Source organism: Meleagris gallopavo, chromosome 21 (assembly GCF_000146605.3).
Source record: "Meleagris gallopavo isolate NT-WF06-2002-E0010 breed Aviagen turkey brand Nicholas breeding stock chromosome 21, Turkey_5.1, whole genome shotgun sequence".
Classification (NCBI taxonomy): Eukaryota; Metazoa; Chordata; class Aves; order Galliformes; family Phasianidae; genus Meleagris; species Meleagris gallopavo.
In genome coordinates, this window is record NC_015031.2 from 5,709,850 (window position 1) to 5,722,143 (window position 12,294).

Below are 12,294 nucleotides of genomic sequence, written 5' to 3' on the forward strand. Positions count from 1 at the left end.
TTCTCAGAGGAGGAGAAGAACTCCATCTCCTGGAAGACTTTCACTGTTCTGTTTCCATTTTCCGTTTAAGGGGAAAGATGAAACTGTTCCGAAGTCACGGAATCAAAGAATGGCCACTGTTGGAAGGGAACTCAAGGATCGTGAATCTCCAACCCCCCTGTCAGAGGCAGGGCCACCAGCCTCCCCGTTTAATACTAGACCAGGCTTCCCAAGGCCCCATCCAATCTGGCCTTGAAAACTCACAAAGCTGCCCCTTTCTTTTTGCTGCTCGTCTCTGTGCTGTGTCCTCCCCAGCCTTCTGCCTTCAGCATTAGAATAATGCCTTCAGTTTTGGACACTCACTCTCTCATTTATTTTGTTTATTAGCTTCAATCCCAATTAACTTGTATTTCTGCTATTTTAATTAGTAAATTAACTTCTCTCCTCAGATCGTTGCCACTGTTATTTTTTTTTTATTATTATTCCTTTCTCTCTTTGTTCCCTTCCCTTCCCCTTTTTGGGCCTGTGGGCCTGCTGTCCTCCTGTTGCAGAGGCAGATAGATCTAGAAATAACTCCATGACACTCTGCATTTAAAAAGAAGCCTTGCAGAGTGATGATTTTATAGCCTCTCATATATCTTTTGGATCTTACCTTTTTCTATCTAATGTAAGACAAAAAACAACCATAATTTGTGTGTGAAACAGCACATTTCTGACTGATGAGGGAGGCAGTTGCCACAGTTTCCACAAGACACTGAACAGAATTGTAGTAGTCTGATAAGACTATCGTATTATCTTGGTTGTGAATTAACATTTTCCACTTAGTTAAGGTGGATAGGTTTGTTTGTTTGTTTGTTTTCCTTAAATTGTCTAGACTTAAAAAGATGCTTGTAAATTGTGGGATGAATACTAAATCTTATCTGAAATTGTGAACTATGTTGATACGGACCCATTAAATTAGTACAGGAGACTAATGATTCTGTGCAGGATGAGGTGCACACTAATATGTCTTTATCAAGCTATGCATCTGGTCTCATCTTTCATTGACTCACTGCTTCAGTCTCCATTGCTATATCTGCCATGCATCTTCAGGGCTGAAACAATGCAGTGGTTGAAATCCATATTACAATGGAAAAATGCATATATCTTCATGTGCTTTCAGTATTGTGATTTTCACCTTTTACTGGTGTTCTCAGCCTCTGTCCCTGAAGGTTGCCTCGCCTAATTTTGTCCACAGTCGATGTTCTCTGTAAACAAATGGATATCCTCCTTGCCAGTAGCATGTGATCTCCTCTCTCTCGAGGCTTCCTGAGGTCATATAATTAAAATGTGTTTGTACATAGCTGAATGTAATGTTTATGCTGCTATTAAATTTATTGCAGTAGCATGTCACTGCCTAATAATGTGAAGAATGGCAAGTAGAATTCAGTTTGGTGAATTGAGCAGTGGAAAGGAAAGATGGAAATTACAATAGTCACTAGCAGTCCAAAACATTTCAGATGGCTCATATAAAAACAGATTTACTTCTACCAACAATTCTAGCAGATGCAAATAATCTGCTTTAGCAGTTTAGACTAGAACAAAGTTGCCAGTGTTTTACAACATTTTATTTTTGTGATACTGCATGTTGTAAAATACAGCTGAGCAAATGTATGCAAAATGGAAGAAACTTAAACAAGCCTCTAAGGTGTTTTTACCTGAGAGTGGGGTCCTGCTGCATAGAGTATTCATGTTCTTGCAGTCCTTCTGCAGATTCTCTTTTAATTTTTGGATGTGTGTTAAGATCCCATCCACATGCTGAAATCAGCAAGTGATTTTGCATCAGTTTCTTTGGGCTTAAAGGTTCCCTGGCTATCAGTCCCATTCAGATCACGCTATCTGTAGGTGTATTACCTCCTTTCTTTCCTTCTGCCTTTCTAGATTTTGCCTAACTGAACTGCCATCAGTGTTACATTTGCCATAGTTTAAAAAAAAAAAATAGAAAATCAGAGTGTTCTATTCACAGTTAAATTTCACTGTGTTCTTGCTGAAGAAAGCCTGGAATGTGTGAGGAAGAAGACAAGCAAGGATCACAGTAGTAGTATCTTACTGGTACTGAGGCACACAACTGTGTTCTGCTGCGCTGTCCTCTGGTGCTGATCACATTAGAGATGTAATCACAGGGGACAGCAAAACAAGACATACAAATACCCTATGAGATTACAAAGAAAACGTAGTTGGGCTTTTTTCAGTGGTGCCCAATGCCAGGAGGAGAGGCAGTGGGGACAAATTGGAACACAAGATTCCATCTAAATATCAGAAAGTGCTTCTTTATTGTGTGGGTGATGGAGTACTGGAACAGTTACCCAGAGAGAGTAGAGTTTCTGTCTTTGGAGATGTTCAGAAACCATCTGGACATGGTCCTGGGCAGCTTGCTCTAGGTGTCCCTACTTCAGCTAGGAGGGTTGGATCTGATGGACCTAGAGGTCCCATCCCACCTCAGCCATTCTGCAATTCTCTGGCATCTTGGGAGCACTGATCTGTGAAGACAGGCATATGTGTATTGACTGCGTAGTGCTGGGTAACTGAGGCGAACTTTGTAAAACTTTAACTGCAGCAAATTTCTGTGGTGAATAGTTAAGTTTATTTCTGCTGCTGTTACCGATTGTCAATCCTTTGTGAAAAAGAAAGATGGATTCTATTCTGGTTTCAGCACTGCCCAAAAGAAGTGCTTGCTTTTTTTGTTTGTTTGTAGCATCTCAGTAGCTGGTAATGTGCAGATCATGTTCTAATTCTAGGCTAGCGAAGTTGCCTTTTATTTTTTCTTTTTCCAGATTCTGAGGAAATGAATGTATGATCAATGTATCTGTACACCTGTGAAGAGCATAGCTCACAGTCTGCTAGAGCACAGAGTTCCTGCTGCCTTAATTTCACTAGTGTATTTTCTTTTGACAAAGTAAATAGTTCTTTGAATTTGGTGAATCTCCCCGTAAATTTAACTCTTCCTGAAAAGTTAGAACTAATTTCAAAGCCATCTAATAGTGTAGATGTTGTAGTTTTAGACAGTAGATTACAAGGACTGGTTAAACAAATGAAGTTGAATACCTACAAGTGGTTAATTAGGCTTGACATTTAAAGTCTTTTCTTTCATATCACAGTGAATGTTTTCAGTGTCATCAGAAGGATAGTTTAAAATGTTCTGCCTTCAGTCTAGGTTTGTGCTCCTTAACCTCATGAGGGATGACTGTGAAGAGATGCATCGTGATTTAGGGAACTTCTGGACCTGCATTGTGATTCTCAGTGTCACATAGCCTGAAGCTGGAGAAAGTTTTACTTGTGAGGAGGAGGAGGAAAAGAGACCAGAACCTAACTCTAGGAACCGATAGCTGAAAGCTAAAGAACATACTTCTCTGGATCTACCTTCTTATGAACAACATTTTGTGAATGTTTGTAAAAATAGATAACATCAAATTTTAGTTATGTACTTGAAAGAACTTTGCGTCAAGCAACTGGGAGGCAGACTTAATGAGGTGTCTAACTGTGGCATCTGAAAATTTAAAACTGTCACAGCTCAGAATTTAAATATAGTATCAGATGGTTTTGAGATCTGTTAATTTCTTTGGAAGTCTAAAATTCTAGCTGTCTTTGCTTACGTTATCTTGCCTATTAGTTGTACGTGTGTACTTGCTGAGTGAAATAACGGGTTGTGAAGAATTGGCTGTATTTTGCATCTCATTATATAATGTTGAATGTTAAGGAAGTACACCATATTACACAGCCAAGACTCTTACTCACTAGGGAGTAATTCTCCAGTGTGTCTTTCGCTAAGCTCTTTCCAAAGAAGCCACTGGATGTTTTAAAAATCAGCATAGTGGTCAGATGCAAACTATTTACTGTAATATATTAGAAAAGGAAAGAACTTGATGTTCGTGTAAAGCAATCCTGTTTCATTCCCTTCTTTTTTCCCTTTTACAGGTGAAGAATCTGTGTTTTGCTCATCTGGCTTTCTACAGGAAAAGCAACGTGAGTCTAAAGTTATTTTCATTTTTCTTTGTATTCAATGCTGCTTAACAGCTAGAGATAGTAATAGAGTGTTGATCAGCAAAAGCGTGTTACTGTGCTTTCTTCAAATGTTGTTTTTTGGAGTATGAAAGGGCAAAGGCTGTGTTTGCGTAATTTATTTATTGTTATTGAGGTTTATGAAAATGTACCCCAAAAGTGCCTGCAAGACTTAGTACATTAAATAGTGCATTACGCTTTACAGGCTGTATGCTCTGTTTAACCTGGTTTATTCCTTTTTTTTTTAATTTTTTTTAACAAGAAGTGCAAAACAGCCTAGTAATATAGTATGTTGCTCGATGAAGCAGGAAGAGTTCCCTAGGAGGGCGTTTTGAGCAGCATGAAGCATTACTGTAAAATACTAAATGGAGTTCCCACAGGGAAAACACATGACCGGGTTTTTTGTTCTTGTTTTTTCTCTTCTGCATTAAGCTTGTTCTTATGCTAATCCTGCAAATCCAGAAATTCACTGATAGATTACCTGCTTAACCTTGTAATACAGCCGTTCTCTAGAATCTACCTGCATATCTAAAGAAAGGGCATAGAAAAATGTGATAATATATGATATAGAAGAAGCACACACTAAGGCACAAATTTGAACTGAGCTTTATATCGTAGCCGGCAGGCAGATCATTATTTAATTGTTTCATTAGTTTGTCCTAAAGTGGGTTACATTTAGGAGTATAGTTATATGCTCTAGCTTAAATTTGTCATATACAGTGCATTCATTTTTCTTTTTGTCCCCTGTGGAGTTCTATATGCAAGGTAGTTTTGTGATTCAGCAGTTTTATTTCTCAATTTTTGTTTTGTTTTGTCCTGTTTTGTTTAAATTGCTGCTGCTATACCTTCAAGTCTGTTCTGTCACAGCCAGAATGTTTTGCAGTGGGAGTGGAAAGTGTTAAGTTTTGTGCTAAGTGAGTTAATTTCACAGTCTCAGACTACCTCCCAAAATGACATTCATGTCAGTAGAGGCAAGATTATTTGAACTTTAAAGGAAGGTCTTTGTATTACTAGCAGAGTAATTGATTGTGACCTTACAACCTGGCATGCTGGCTGAGTCAAGAAAGTGTTTAGAAAAAGACGACGACTTTTGATTCCTACTTGTAGCCTGCAGGAAACCAGTGCAGTGCTATTAGGACACATTCACTCAGTAGCATGAAGAATTCCTCAGTATTCCTCAGAAGAATCTCCTCAGTAACATGAGCTAGAGCTGTGTAGGATGGCTCAGCAACTGTATCTAGATCCAGGTTTTCAAGAGTTTTGTTCCCAGAAAGACACAATAGAAAGGCTGGGTTTTTCCAAGTTCTCAATATGTTTGGGGGCTTCGTTAGTTTTGAAGACTTGAACGTAAGGATGGGAGTGGGAACTGGCCACTACTACTGCCTGCCCACTGTTGATTAGTTTATTTGGATACCTGTATGAGAGCTGACTGTCCTGAGGAGTCAGGCTTCAGATTGTTCTCCTGTTCCTGTATCTTCTTGTGCCAGATTTTGAGAAGCCATAGTGTCTTTCTAGCTGGTGAATTTGCAAGTTAAACAATTACTTTTTTTTTTCTTATTTCATCCTAACCTTTCCTGACTATATTGCTAGGTATTAGAATGTAATCTGTCACTACCCGCTGTTTTCTTACTACAGGATTTGAATAGCATTTTTTTTTCCCTACTGTAATTTACATTATGACACAATTAGCATAATTTGGTCTAATGACAGTATGAATCAAGACTACTCGAAAAATCTGTAAAATGTTGGTAACATCTTCAGAGAGGTTTAGTCAGACAAGCTTTATTAATATTTTACTTCATTAAAGCCCTTCCAATAAATAATAAAATATACAGTCTCTGTGATGAGTTTGTTTTGCTGCCTAATGAAATTTCAGTGTTTTTCTGCAGTACGTCATGATGCACGTTCCTGTCTTGGACAGAGCTTCAGCTTTGAGTAGTCTGATTCATTATATTGTCTTCATTATGGAGGAGGTCCCCAGTTACTTCAGTGTCTGGTATTTAACCTAAACAGTAAAGCTGAATCTAGGCCTCAAATCTGGTTATATTCCAAATATACAATTAGCAAACCTGAAATGTGAAATAGAGGCACATATTGATCCCCTGACACATATACACACGCTTCTTTGGAAAGGAGCCCAGTGTACCATAATTCCTGGTTTTTTAACATCCACTTATCTATGAGGTTTTTTTGTTTGTTTGTTTTTGCATGTGAGGCTAGGAGCGAGCTATCGTTCAACCTGGCATCCAGTGCATTAAGGAAAAAGCAAACCACTCTCTCAGCTTTCTAAAGATGTATTTTTAGAATAGGATTTTCAAAGGAACAGGGTACAAGTAATTCCAGAAAGCATTTTGCCGAGTGTGTTGTGCTGTGGAGAAAGGTAGCAGTGAAGATTTCTGAGCATTTGATGAGTCCTGGATTTCTTAAGTACTCTGTTGAGGATAAATATTATGGTTCACTATAAGATGGTGCCTTGTGTTCTAGAATAATCCTTTTTCAGGACTCAAAATTCGTGTTTGTATGGTATTGGTTCTGTTGTGAGCTAAGGTGCTAGAAAACTGACATTTTTCCTGTGATGCACTTGAAAGAAAAGTGGGTCTGCTGGCCAGGCTTTTGGAAATGCCATTTTCAGTTAGAAGCATCTTTAAAGTGCAGAGACTTCCATAGTGTAATTGCATTTGGTTGGAAGTTAAGGCTTTGTGGGTTTGTGTTTTTGCTGTTTGTTGTGGGTGTTTCTTGTGTGGGTGTTATTTAGTGACGGTGTTATGTTTTGTTTAACACAACTATTAAATAACTAATCCTTTAAATCTTTGCCTGCCAGAAAGGCAAGAATAATCAATTTGTTTTTAAATATGGAGAAACGTAGCCACATTGTTTGATGGATATAAGGAATGATATTGGTAAGACTGGCTACGGAATTAGCTTTCAATTCTAATGCAGAAGTTAAGAGTATTTGAAGTTTGTTTTGGACTAAGTTCAGTGCTTTTAGGATAGCTTGACCAGACCCTGCATAACTAGTCTATTCTTATAGAGTCTGTCTATAAACGTGTCTCAAATGGAGTGGTAACAAACATGGTGTGAGTTTAGTACTCCAAAAGAAAAAGTAAGCTGAGTTATCTGTAGCATTATATGATGCATTTTATTTTCTTCAGACATGCTGGAGGAAATAGAGAAAAAAGTCTGTTTAAATTCAGGAAGCTGTCAGCATGCACTCAAAGCCTCCTTCCCACTTAGCGGAGAAGGTGTTAACAGAAGTGGGAGGATTCTCATCTCGTTTGGGATTTCATCACTGTCTGCAGTAGGTTAACCTCTCGAAGAACTAATCTTCCAGACTTCAGTTGAAGTAATTGCCCTTCTGCAAAATATTGCAATATTTAACTACTGTGTAAATTCCACTGACTTACAGGAACAACAGGTATAATCCTAAGACAACTTAGCACTTCTAGTTTGTAGTTGTTTACTTTTAAACAAATAAACAAAAAAACTGTAGTTTTACCATGCCGTAGTTCTTATAATGAACTTATTCTAGTTTCTGTTCCTTCTCATTACCTGACATATATTTGTGTTTAGACAAAGTAATACTGCAGAGTCCATCATTTCAGCCCATTCCAGAGAGGCACAGATGACAAACAGTATCTGTGCAGGTACAGTATACCTTTGCATAAGGACTTGAATCTTGTTACAGATGTTGCTGTTAGGAATAGAGGACTCTGTATTACACAGGACTGCAAAGAACTTTGTCTGTTGTTCTGTTTGTCCACAGAATGTGAATCTTTCTGTCTTGAAACCATAACTGTATCTTAACTCCACAGATATTTGTGAAAGATGAGGCACTCAAGTATTTATACAGTCAGTTATGTCTCTCTTCCTTACAGGTGAATTATATCATGCCTCTTTAAGAAAACAAAGGTTACCTGCACAAGGCAGTATTGAAATACATGAGGACAATGAGGTGAGTGTTTCCCAAAACAAACTGTGCTGATTTCCAGGGTGCAGACATGTGGAAATACTGTCACGTTGCATTATGGAATTATAGGCCTCTTTGATGGCTTAGTGTTTCTTCTTCTTGGTCAGTTAAGTGCATATGCAAACACAGAAAATCGAACCAAGTTTTTAAAATATTGCACAATTAATTTGGGTGGAAATATGTCTCTCGAGAAATTGTTACGTCTCCATAGTGCTCCAGCGCAAATGCGTATTTTGAGAAGGTTCAGCAGCAGTCATGAAATTGATAGTAACAGAATTACTTCTTTAGAAGATGCAAAGAATCTAAACTAGTTCTAGTCCTTCCAGTTAACTGATTAAGGTCATCTGTTCCCATGTAGAACAGGAAACAGAAATGCCTACTTTTCTGTTTTTGAAGAATCCCGGTCCTAAAGCTCCCTGGAAAGTATGATAGTCTTTTATTTCAGGTGCCCTTTGAATTAGTCCTTGAGCCCCTTTTCTTAGGCATGCCTGGGCTGTTCCTTAGAGGCAAATTATTTTCACTCCCCTTGATTCCTTGTGTGTTAAATGCAGTTATGCTGAGTAACAGTGACTTGAGCAGTACTGACCTGCCTGAATTTTTCTGTCTGTTTTGAAGCTTTTGGTTACACCAACCGTTCAGCAGTGCTTCTTGTTTACAATCTGATGTTGGCTTTGGAAAGAGCTACTCTTAGCTTTTTAAAGGGAGTTAAGTTTCTCTGTGAATGACTGGATTGGGAATAAATGGAGTCAGAATTTGTAAATTAGAGCAGGAAAAAGTGGAACTTTAAAAATACTCGTTCTACTTACATGCATATCTAAAACTTAAAAGGCAGAAAAACACCTTCGGGAGATGAATATGAGACTTAAAATGAGTAATGTTACTGGAGACTAAAAACTGTAGGCTAAACAGAGATAATGGATGTGTGGAACAACTTAGGATTCTCTCTTTCAACCATTTCTCTGTCACAATTCTACATGCTGAACTACATCTTTTTTCCTTATCTGTGTCAGTGTTTCCACCCCAACATGTGCCTCCCCTTCCTCTCCCCCCACCCCACACATCCTCCTAAACTACAGGCTGAAGTTTGTGTTTGTGCAGTTATTTTGTTAGTTTTTCCCTTCTGACCCTTGCCCTTTTGATACTGATAAACACTGATCAGATCCCCTCTCAGCCTTCTCGTTTCCAGGCTGAACAGCCGCAGGGCTCTCAGCCTTTCCTGGTAAGAAAGGTGCTTCAGGCCCCAACCATTTCTGCTGCCCTCTGCTGGATTCTCACTAGCAATTCTATGTCTTTCTTGAGCTGGAGAGCCCAGAACTGGACACAGTTGTCGTAATATTGGTCAGTTCCTTCACAAAAACATAATACCGTGCTGAGAGTTGGATTCCTGAGGGATGTATATGTATGAATTGTGGCATGTTTGAATGCCTGTTTTTAGAAAGCACTGTGATGTGAATCAAACCAATTTTTGCCTTAAATGTCTTCCAGTTTATCTAAACTGGTAAAGGAATGAAAAAGAGAAGAGACATCATCTGAGCACAGCAGATAAAGATACAGACATATCTATTAGATTAGGATCAGGTTGTAGTAGAATATAAAATAATATAAATTAATTTAAAAGACCTTGCTGGAAATAAATGGAGTTTATTTTACAGTATAACATCTTGTTATATTTCAACTGCTTTCTCAGTAAATCACCTAATTTTCCTGATCTTTTAATGTATTAGTAAGTCGTCCTTTGAGTGAATATGTAGAGTCTACAGGAGGGGAAAATAAAAGTGCATCTGTGAAACTTGCAAAACGTTGTTCCAGTTTGAAGTAGATAACATCTTGTTTTTTCTGCAGACCACATCACTTCACCTTCCATGGTAGATTGTTGTCTGTGTATGCATGCATTCACGTGCTCATAAATTTATTTATGAGATTTATGGCTGTCAGCTCCAGTACAATTTTTACTCTTTCAGTAAATGTCTGGGTAAGTTAACCCCACTTTTTCATTTTAATATTTTGTCAATTTCAAGAGGCTGCTGTTGTCAAAACTCTATCACCTTCTTTTGCTTGATGCTTTTATTGGCAGAAATGAAAATAACCAGAAATGTTCTCATTTGTTTTTCTTTTCAGATCACATGATTATTTGAGATAAACCTTTCCAAAATTGCAGCATCCCCGTTCACAATACCTAGAGACTTAGGCTCTCTGTGAATGTTTGACGTCTTCTCCAGTGTGGATATATTTCCAATAGCTTTTGATTTGTACAAAGTTGTTTGTAATTTTTGTTAGTCCAACACCTAAATCTGAGCTGCAAGGGCTTTATGGCAGAGCTTAGTGTGCTCTACCCAATTCAGATATATTTGAATTCACTGCCATCCCCCACCCCCTCCCAAAGTCAGGTAACACAAATGATCACAGTGGGAAAAAAAATATCAGTGCTTGTGAACATTTACCCTAAATATACCAACACTTTTTGTAAAAAGGCTCCCTTCTTTCTTATTTCCTGTTTTCCTCATAGGAAGTTCAACACCAGAAATGCAAAACTCGTGTGCTAATTCTGATTCTACATGGAGGAAATATCTTAGACACTGGGGGAGAGGATCAAAGCAGCAAGCTGGCAGACATCAACACCTTCAGTTCTGTCTTTGAGAAGGTGACCCAAGCCCATTTCCCTGCTGCTTTGGGCCACATCTTAATCAGACTTGTTCCCTGCCCAGCAATCTGTTCAGCAGCCTTCTCTCTTGTTTCCAAGTAAGCTGATTTTACTTTATATTATTTGGCTTTGCAGTGTGGTTTTGAAAGGCTTTTGACATGTTCATTCCCAATAGGAGCTACCACTCTTTGAAGTCCTGTAGTTTTGTGGTATTCATTTGTTGCCGCTAAGAATGCAGTATGTGAATGTAGTATACTCTTGAATGAGTTACAGAGGATGCATCTGTAAGAAACAATGCCTTTGGCTATTAAAGTCTTCAGTTTGCAGTACATCTAGGATTTGGCTATATCTGAGAGCAGTATCCACATGTTCCTAAAGTTCTGGCAGCTTGGGGCCATGCCCACTGGCCTGGGGAGCCTGTTCCATACCCAACACCCTCTAATGCAGAACCCTTTTCCCAACCCCTGCCTGACAGTACTCCATTCTATTCCCTTGGGCCCTGTTGCTGTCCTCAGAGGGCAATGCCTGCCTCTTTGCTCTCCTGTGAGAAGCTGCAGGCTGCTGTGAGGACCCCACTCAGCCTCCTCTTCTCTGGGCTGAGCAAACCAAAGAGGTTATTCATCAGATCACATTTCTTGTAGCAAGTCAGCTATGTAGTTGATAATTATTGTTGTGTAGTATGCTGTGACAATATTTCAATAGAGAAACAAGTCAGTATGAAATTCTGAATGTACTTTTAGAGAAAGGTTAGCAGCTTAGAGACCTGCTTAGTTTGGTATATATTGTACCCAGAGCAAGAACATAACTCTTAACTGTGCATCAGTAGTATGTTTTGAAGTTCCTCTGCATGCTTGCATAAAAGGTACTCTCACAGTGAAAAACTATTATTACTATTAATTTTAACAATCGTTATATATACAACAGTAAAACTTTCAGGTTGTTAACACCATGGGACAGCAGCTGATCTTAGCCTGTATGTTCAGAGGATGTTACATTTATAAGATTCATGTAGAAGGAGAGCTGTAGCAGCAGTAGAGTAACCGGCTTAATTTTACATTTTTTCCCCATAGTAAAAAATTTTCCACACAGCATTACTTGCACACTAAACACTTGAAAGCCATAGTTCCTGAGCAGGTTTTTCTCTGAGTGCCGTTATAACTGGCTTCTACATCCTCATAATGGTAATCAATAATATTTTATCAACTTGGGTAGCAGTAGTTCTGATTGTTCTGTGGTTTTGGTACTAGTCCAACCAGTATTTTAACTGAGATAAGGCAGAATAGTCTGTAACGTGACGATAAAATATTAAAAATCTCTTCACTGTTTTTATTTATTTCTGTGGTATTAGTGAGCTGAATTTAAAATACCAAATGGAATTTTCTAGTGGGCTGTTTGTCTGTGCCCACTTCTCCTTTTCTTCTTTTCAGTCCTGAAATTCACCCCTTAAATGAGAGAACTTTTTCAGGTAACGTTTATTTCCTTAGAGACATTTTCCTTGACATAAATATTTTAAAGAGATGTGTACTCATCTTTTATGCATGATAGAGAAAGGAAAAAGAAATGTGTTTTTGGGCCTGATTCAACTCTTGTGTGAGTGTAAACCAAGAACAACTCTGTGGAGATGGGGAGGAAAGATTCAGACTTGCTTGATTTTTATTTTTTTTTTTAA

The 12,294-nt window shown here is 38.4% G+C and overlaps 1 long non-coding RNA gene across 1 annotated transcript; it reads left to right on the forward strand.

The window, feature by feature from the left end:
- Window positions 1-3,911: 3,911 nt before the first annotated feature.
- Window positions 3,912-12,274, forward strand: LOC104913904. The gene is made up of 4 exons (XR_795693.2): window positions 3,912-3,981; window positions 7,893-7,969; window positions 9,827-9,956; window positions 10,491-12,274. It is a non-coding gene; the product is annotated as an uncharacterized LOC104913904 (long non-coding RNA).
- Window positions 12,275-12,294: the final 20 nt, after the last annotated feature.